At 38.1% G+C, this 9,462-nt stretch overlaps 1 long non-coding RNA gene across 1 annotated transcript in view; it reads right to left on the reverse strand.

Annotated features, from left to right (window-relative positions):
* The window catches only part of LOC138840838 (uncharacterized), a 10,325-nt gene extending 1,448 nt beyond the window's left edge, over nucleotides 1-8,877 (reverse strand). The window contains exons 1-2 of the long non-coding RNA XR_011376239.1: nucleotides 8,676-8,877; nucleotides 7,074-7,165 (exon numbers count right to left, since the gene is read on the reverse strand). This is a non-coding gene — a long non-coding RNA (uncharacterized lncRNA). The remainder of the gene's footprint in view (nucleotides 1-7,073; nucleotides 7,166-8,675) is intronic.
* Between the last annotated feature and the right edge of the window lie 585 nt (nucleotides 8,878-9,462).

The following is a 9,462-nucleotide window of genomic DNA, read 5'->3' on the forward strand; positions in this document are numbered from 1 at the left end:
TCAGGGACAGTTCCTGGGCCCTGAGTTCAAGCCTCAGTACTAGCCAAAAATAAATAAATAAATAACCAAAAATATTCAGAGCAGCAGTATTTGTAATAGCTATAACATGGAAACTATTTCAATCCTTAAAAACTGTGGAATAAATAAAATATAACATAGTGACAAAATGGAATACCACATCCAAAATGCAACATGGTCAAATGATACAAAAATGTTGTGAAAGAAGATAGATACAAAATGTACTATAAGTATGTAAAGTATAAAAGCAAACAAAGGTAATCTAAGATAAAAGTGAGGACTATAGTTATCTTCCTAGAAGGGGCATACTATCTCTTAAAGAATCTGAACAAGTTCACATTATGAAAATGAACTGTTTTAAATTTCAGTATTAAAATTAAGAAAAAAAATATAAAGCATAAATTTAAAGTATAACTAAGTATTTAATATATGCCTATAATGCCATTACTCCAGAGACTAAGGCATAAGTATTGTGAGTCTGAGGCCAGCCTAAGCTACATTCATATCCAGTTCAAGGATGCCAGGCTACACAGTGAAAAGAATGAAAAGAGAATCCAAAGACACAGTTTACGCCTGTAATCACAGCTGCTTACAAAGTAGAGGCAGAATTGTAGCCCAAAGCCAGCACAAGTAAAAGCCAGTGATTGGATCCAAAAACAAACTAGCTATTTCTGCTTTCTAGTTGCCATGGTATGATTGATTCTGCTTTGCCATGACCTTCCTGCCATTATGAACTGACATCTCTGAGAACAAAACTGCTCCCTGTAGATAGATAGATAGATAGATAGATAGATAGATAGATAGATAGATAGATAGATAGATAGATAGATAGATAGATAGATAGATAGATAGATAGATAGATAGATAGATAGATAGAAAGATAGATAGATAGATAGATAGATAGATAGATAGATAGATAGATAGATAGATAGATAGATAGATAGATAGATAGATAGATAGATAGATAGATAGATAGATAGATAGATAGATAGATAGATAGATAGATAGATAGATAGATAGACAGGCAGAAGAAAGGAATAAGGATGTGGCTCAAGTGGTACTTCATATTGCCAAAATAAATAAACAAAGGTTACAATAGCCAGGCAGTGGTGTCTGGTGACTCATGCCTGTAATCCTTCTCAGCTACTCTGAAGACTGAGATCTGAAGATCACAGTTCAAAGCCTTCCAGGCAGGAAAGTCCATGAGATACTTATTTCCAAATAACTTCTCAAAAAATTTAGGGAATAGCGCTGTGGCTTAAGTGGTAGAGTGATAGCTGCCTTAAGTACAGAAAGGGTCAGGGACAACACCCAAGTCCTGAGTTCAAGCCCCACAATTGGCAAAAGAAAAAAGTATTTATCTACACATAGTAAACATTTTTCTAAACAAGAGGAAACTATAGTCAGAAAGAGATCAATGGTTGGAAAATGCTGTGAACAGACAGAACGGTGTGGCTACAGACTGGCATGAAGGAACTCCCTTAGTAATGAAAATATTCTTATATCTCAGTGAGCCATACAAATACAGAAAATATTCTGTGTCTGTGTATCACAATATACTGTGACTATACAGTATAAACATAATTATTATTTCTCAACACAAAGTCATATTGCAAAAAAAACAGTTTTACTGTATGCAAATTATAGCTCAACTTTGTCCTAGAAGACTATGCTGATTCTTAGTAAGGGAATCAATATATATTACAAAGATGAGTATGTTTCAAAAATAATCAGTTCTCTTTTATCTTTAAAAATCATATAAGAGATCAACAAGTACACCAAGTAATTAAACTATATTATATCAAACACTCTATTATGGAGAGAACTTTTGCTTTCAAGTACTATAAATAAGCTGATATTACACTTGCCTTCCTATACAGCAACTAGAAAACCAGACAAAATATAAGAAAGAACTATTTTTAGACAATGGAAAAAAAGACAAAATAAAAGACTTTGGTCCAGGAGAAAAGAGAAACAAAGTCAACCCTACAGCTGGGCTTTCTGCCTAGAGAAAAGTTCCAAACCCCAACACACAGAGGAGATCCTAAAGACAACAGAACACTCACACACAATGTAAGTCAGGGAAAAGGCTGGCATCAGGGAAGGCTGAAGCAGCTATCATTTGAAAGTCAGAAAACTTCAGAGGATGCAGCTATATAAGTAAAATGTTTCAAGAAGCTACAGATGTGCCCATGTGTCTTTATCTGAATAATACACTGTTAAAAAACATTAGGTAACGCCACACAGTTGGAGAAGAACTAGTGTAAGTAGTAAGCAACACAATCCCCATAGCTCAAGCTATGCGGAAACATCTGGTTTTTAAACAATCAAGTGAACAGACTTCACTGAACACCTGAGGAATAAGAGTGAATTCAGAGGAATCAGGGCTCAGCAGTAAAGATTAACTAGTCCTTAAGATTGAAGGCTACACTAGACTCCCTATAATCAAGCCTAACAGAGAGAAGAAAGTGGTGACATTGTCCAAAAAACAAATCCTTTAAATAGGGATACAGGTGGATCCATAGCAAGAATGAGATGTACAAGTCGTTATGTGGAAAAACAAACTTTGAAACTTTGGGGGGAGGAGGAGAATTGGGTGGGGGAGGGTGGGGGAGGGAAGGGGAAACAAAGGAGGAGGCTACAATGCTTGATAAGAAATGTACTCATTATCTTGCCCACGTAATTGGAACACTTCTGTACAGCATTTTCACAATAAAAATTAAAAATAAAAAAAGGGTGAAGAAAAAATAAAGAAATGTACTCTTAGTTGGGTACCAGTGGCTCACACCTGTAATCCTAGCTACTCAGGAAGCTGAGATCTGAGGATTGTGGTTCAAAGCAAGCCCTGGTAGCAAAGTCTGTGAGACTCTTATCTCCAATAAACCATCAGAAAACTAGAAGTGGCATTGTGGCTCAAGTAGTAGAGCACTAACTAGCCTTGAGCTCTAGAGCTGAGAGGCAGTGCCCAGGCCCAGAGTTCATGTCCACGATTGATAAAAAAGAAATGTACTCTTTACCCAACTTATATAACTGTAACCCGTATCTTTTAGTAACAGTTAAAAAGTTTTGAAATATGAATCTGAATCCAGAAAGCAGGACTGGGCCACTGATGACTCACGCCTATGGTCCTAGGATCTCTGGGCTGAGATCTAAAGATCACAATGGAAAGCCACAAGGGCAGAAGAACCTGTGAGACTTTCATCTCCATTTATTTATCCAGCAAAAATCAGAGGCAGGGTTCATGTGCCAGCTGTGGGGGAGGAGGACAAGGTAGACTGTGAAGATGGGAGTTCAAACCCCAGTGCCAGAACATAAACATTAAAAAAGAAAGAGGCCTGAAACCGGTAACTCACACCTATAATCCTAGCTACTCAGGAGACTGAGATCTGAGGATCACCGTTCAAAGCTAGCCTGGGAAAGAAAGTCTGTGAGACACTTATCTCCAATAAACCACTCAGAAAACCGGAAGTGGCGCTGTGGCTCAAGAGCTAGAGTGCTAGCTTGAGCAGAAGGGTACAGGGACAGGGCCCACACCCAGAGATCAAGCCCCATGACAGACAAAAAAAAGTGGGGTGGAGGAAGAAAGGAAGCAAGGAAGCAAGCAAGCTAGCTAGCTAACTAGCTGGATGCCAGTGGTTCACACTTGGAACTCTAGTTATCCAGGAGGCTGAGATCTGAGCATCACAGTTTGAGGCCAGACCAGGCAAGGTAGTCTAGTCCAGGCAGATTTATCTCTCCAATTAATCACCAAAAAAAAAAAAGTAATTATCACAGAAGTATAGCTGTTGCTCAAGTAGTAGGGTGCTAGCCTTGAGCAAAAAGGTTCAGGGACAGCACCCAGGTCCTGCTTTTAACCCCCAGGAATAACACACACACACACACACACACACACACACACACACACACACACACACACACACGAAGCAGAAGACAACATCCTTAAAGGAACATGACAAAATTGCAAAAAAGATGACCGAGTGATTTCATTGGTATCTTTTACCTCAAACTTCTAAAAAGAACCATCTCTAGTATAATTTCCTTCACAGTGAAATTAATTTCTCTCCTTAGGAACTTTAGAAGATGGGAAAGGCTTTAGGATGAAAATGCCACCAATTCTATTCTGGTACACTTAATATTCAACTAAAATCTAAGTCCATAAAACTTCCACTGAGTAGTGGGAGTTCTCTACTCATGAGACATAAGTAAACACAACCTAAACTCTGCCCTCCATGCTAGCCTTCAAAGGTATAAAAAGGGTATATTCTCCCTATCTCTTTTCCTTAGATTTTCATATGCATGATCCATTAACTCTCCAAGTTTTTAAGACATTAATACTAGCCACTCTTCCCAGGGTTTTCCATGATTTTCATTCCCCTCTTAAAACATGGCTCTGAATGACAGATGTCCTTCAAGTGTTTATGAAGTCACTGCTGTTTACTATCCAAACATACTTCTAACTCCTGTTTTCTTTGCCCACTAAAAGCAACTCCTGATAAAAATTTCTGATAATGCTAACAATTTAATCTCCCAATATCTCAAAGCATCAGAGTTAGACATTAAACCATTCTAGTTGCTGGGGGCATGAGGAGAAATGAAACTTCCTGTCTCTGTAACTCCTGAATTTGAGCTTATCTGTTTGAGAATACCATACTTGCACTCACAGCATGATCTGACAACAATTACAAAATCATAAAGTAAACAACAAAGAAAACTGAAGGTACCAGGACCCTACGTTCACCAAAACAACATGCAATAGTCTATTTCTAGAGTCCTTTAGGGAGAAAAATAAACTCATTTTTTAAACACATAGTGTGTTAGTCAAAGCCAAAATAGCCTCACAGTAAATAGCCTCATCAGTAAGAACAGTGCCTCATATATGGAGTATTTTGCAGCCATGTCTACTGACATGGCTACTGACCCATGCACTATGGACCCAAAGGTATGTCAATCCAGTTCTCTCTTAGGTATACACAAGTAGTGATAGTGGAACCTGTTAGTCTCTGATGGGTATATACGCCAAAACATGATATAACTCTGAAGATGGAGAAAAACAGATAGAATAAATCTGCTTCCAGAGAAAAAAAGATAGAGATGAGCAAAGAGTATTAAATGAGAAACAATATGGGCTGTGAGAGATGAAGAAAACAAACTGGTCTTCAAAACTTTTCCATACGGCTTAGAAGTGCAGGTTTCCTTTTGATCAAGACAAACTTCGAAGAATAAATCTTGGCACAGACCAAAATGTTTTTAAAAGAGACCCAGAAACACAACAAATCAAAGAAAGGTTGGGCACATGGGATTACATGAAATTGCAGAACTTCTGCATGGCAAAGGACATAGCAAGAGCAATAGAAAGCCCACCGATTGGGAAAAGATTTTCACTAGCCATACAACGGACAAGGGTCACATATCTAAAATACAACTTGAACTCAAAAAAATTTAATTTCCCAACAACAAATCCTCAAAGAAACAACTGCCCAATAAATAAGTGGCTAAAGACTTAAAGAGAAACTTCTCTGAAGAGGAAAGAAGGATGGCCAATGGACACATGAAGAAATGCTCAACCTCCCCAGCCATAAAAGAAATGCAAATCAAAACAACATTGTGATACCACCTAACCCTTGTTAGAATGGCTAGAATCAAGAACTCTTATAACAACAGATGTTGGAGGGGATGTGGACAGAAGGGAGCTCTTCTGAATTGTTGGTGGGAGTATAAACTTGTTCAACCACTTTGGAATGTAGTATGGAGGTTCCTCAAAAGAGTCTACATAGAGTTTCCCTATGACCCAGCAATCCCTCTTTTGGGCATTTACCCAAGCGATCACAAAGAAGACCATGCTAAAGCTACAAGCACGACTATGTATACTGCAGCATAATTTACCATAGCTAAGATATGGAACCAACCCAGATGCCCCTCAGTAGATGAATGGATCAAGAAAATGTGGCATATATACACAATGGAATTCGATGCCTCCATCAGAAAGAATGACATTGCCCCATTTGTTATGAAATGGAGAGTTGGACAAAATTATATGAAGTGAAGTAAGCCAGGCCCAAATAAACATAGGTCCCATGATTTCCCTTATTTGCAATAACTAGTATATGTCTAAGACAAGCAGAAACGGTAAGAAAAGTTGATGGTAGGTGAAATGATCCCCAAGATAAGGACACAAATGTTTCTTTTTTCTTTCATACAATTGTTTCTAACATATTTATAAGATGATTTCTTTGTTGCTTTGTATGTCCCTCCCCCACGGTATAACCCCTGTTTTCACTGTATTTGATGTTGGTATAATTTGTGGAGGGGAAGGAAAAAAAACAAATATTTTAAATAGGGATACAGTTGGACCTATTGCAACAATGTCAAAAAACGAACTTTACAACTTTGGCACGGTGTGTGTGGGGTGGTGATGGAAGTGGGGGGAACGGGAAATGGGAAGGGATGGGAAGGGGTAACAAAGGAGGAGGCAATAATGCTTGATAAGAAATGTACTCATTACCTTGTCCATGTAATTGTAACACCTCTGTATGGTATTTTCACTATATATATATATAAACCCTCACCTTCATAAAAACCCAAATGCAAAAAAAAAGAGAGAGAAAAGGCTAGAATGTACCTCAGCTCAATGGCAAAACACTTGCCTAGCAATTGCAACATCCTGGGTTCAATGCCTAGTATCAAAAAACAAAAGGTAGAAAATCAAACAAACAAAAAACAAAAGGCAAAAAAAATAGCCCTAAATAAACAAAAATCTTTTTTGGTCCTGTCAGTTTTAAATTCAGCCAACCGTGGTTGCCATATAAAGTGCTAAGTAATTCTTATATTCAGCATATATGGCAATATAATTTTATTATACAGCAGTCCTTGAAATTACTTCAGATGCAGAGTAGAGAGATATGAACAGTTACAAGACACAGATCTCTAACTGGCAGCTGGATTCACAAGGCAACCCACCACAGCTGTAGGATGTCCCCATGTCCTTAATATCAAAAATGCACAAGCTAGCTACTGAATCCAAAGTATCCTAGGACTTAAATTTTCTCTATACTGACCTTCAGCAGCTTGACTTCAGCTGAAATCTCACTGGGACTAGGGATCCCAAGGGAAGACTCTGTTGTTTCAATGATGTTTGAAGTATCTTGTCCTAGAGAAAAATTAAATTTGTTGCTCTTTATTACCCAAACTTACCAAGCTAAATTCTAAAAACGAAATATCAAAGTGTGTATATCTAAAATCATGAATGCTATAAGACAGGTTATTTTTAACAATTGGGGTAATTATTCCTTGAAAATATCTCCTTAGTATAACATTTTTTAAACAAAACCCTGATATATCATCATTAAAGAACAGACATTTATAGCAATTCCTAGACTTCATTCTAATAAGAAAATGCTACCAATTCTACTAGCAGTGTCTATCATCTCATGATTATTTTTCTTCAAACAATAAACCCTTGAACAAATGTGGAAGGAGAATTATTAACTAAGTCCTTTGTAACACAAATCTGTAAAACGCACACAGACAGTAATGAAATGACTGATGATTTTACCCACTGTGGCCACTGTAGCTGAGGCTGAGGAGAGCAAGGACTTGCCCCCGGGGCCCCAATATTTCCATCTGGCCTGGGGTATATCTTTGGAAAGTTTCCTATTGTCCCAGTAAATGGGGGGGGGGAAGACACAAGAAAGTGTGAAAAATTATTGAGCCAGAGTACAATATACATAAGTTATCTAAGTATTAGCTAAAGTATGGGAACCTAATAATATTTGCTTAATGCATTGCTTGACTGATAGACAGTTGTCTGTGTTTATTATGTAGGCACCATGCAGCAAAGGAAATTACTGCTGATGGCATTTATAGAACTGAAAAACTATTATTTATGGTTGTAAAAATAAGAAAAGAAATGTAAACCTAAATTAGCATTGAGCTTGAATCTGTCTTTTTTATTGTGAAAATACTGTACAGAGGGTTTACAATTATATGGGCAAGATAATGAGTACATTTCTTATCAAGCATTTAGCCGCCTCCTTTGTTTCCCCTTCCCATCCCTTCCCATCCTTCCCCCCGCCCCCCCACCCAGTTTTCCCTGACCCCCCACCAAAGTTGTAAAGTTCGTTTTCGACATAATGACTTGTACATCTCATTGTTGCAATGGGTCCACCTGTATCCCTATTTAAATGATTTGTTTTTCTCATTGTACCAGGGCTTCACACATTTGGCTTGCTTGCTCATGGCTGGCACTCTACCACTTGAGCCATACCTCTAGTGTAGCACTTTGCTGGCATTTAGTTGGAGATGGAATCTGCATTCATCTGGACCTAAGCATCCTCAGTAGCTAAGATTACAGGTGTGAGCCAGGGGTACCTGGTAAACTCTAATATTTTTAAATCCCAATATTTTAATAGAGATTCTAGCTGGGCACCAGTGGCTCACGCCTGTAATCCTAGCTACTCAGGAGGCTGAGATCTGAGGATCACGGTTTAATGCCAGCCAGGGCAGGAAAGTCCATGAGACTCTTACCTCCACTAAACCATTAGTGGTACTGTGGCTCAAGTGGTAGAGTGCTCACCTTGAGCTGAAGAACACAGAGATAGTGCCCAAGCCCAGAACTCAAGCCCCACAACCCACAAAAAAAAATAGAGATTCTGTGATACCTGAAAAGGGAGAACTTCTGAAGTCTCAGGGTCCCTGGAAGACCCAACTTCTGGTTTTTTCAACTGGACACTACAGCTTCCATTAAGTCTCTTGATTGGTATGTTGGTCAACAGATTCAGTATTCTTCACAGACTCAGAATTCTCCACTGACTTACAGTTTCTTTCTTCAATGATAGGACTTGCTTCAGTTATCAGTGGAGTCTCAGGATCATCTTTATCAGAAAGTCCAAGGGAAAAAGTGATTGAGGTCAGCTTTTTTTTAGTATAAATTATTTGTCTAAATCTTTTGACACTTTCACAGAGTCACAGGCAGGAACATTAGTAAATTAATACAGACAAGATCCCACAGATCTTCCCCCAGGTTCTCCTAGTAACAGCTTTCATAACTGAAGCATAATTCATTGTGGCAGAATCCACCAATCTTCAGCTTTCAACATATTTCAACTGAAATTCTGTCACTTAAAGAAGTATAGATGGAATTACATAGCATGTCACTTGTTAAGAATTTTTACACAGCATTTAAGTCCCTCCAGACCCACTTGTATTAAGATTTTTTTTTACTGTTTCTGAATAGTCCATGGTATAAATGTACTTTGGGACTATCACAGAAATAAAATGATTCAGAAAGCTTATGTACAGGTGTTTATGGGAATGAAAGCTTTCTCTGGGAAAAATGCCTGCTCAGTTAAATTTTAAATGTTACTGTTAGGCTGGGCATGTACCTGAGTAGTAGCCTAGCATGCATGAAGCCCTTTGTTTGATTACTCAGTACCACATGCACAGAAA

Source organism: Dipodomys merriami, unplaced genomic scaffold (assembly GCF_024711535.1).
Source record: "Dipodomys merriami isolate MVZ:Mamm:240054 unplaced genomic scaffold, mDipMer1.0.p SCAF_3010, whole genome shotgun sequence".
NCBI classification, from domain to species: domain Eukaryota; kingdom Metazoa; phylum Chordata; class Mammalia; order Rodentia; family Heteromyidae; genus Dipodomys; species Dipodomys merriami.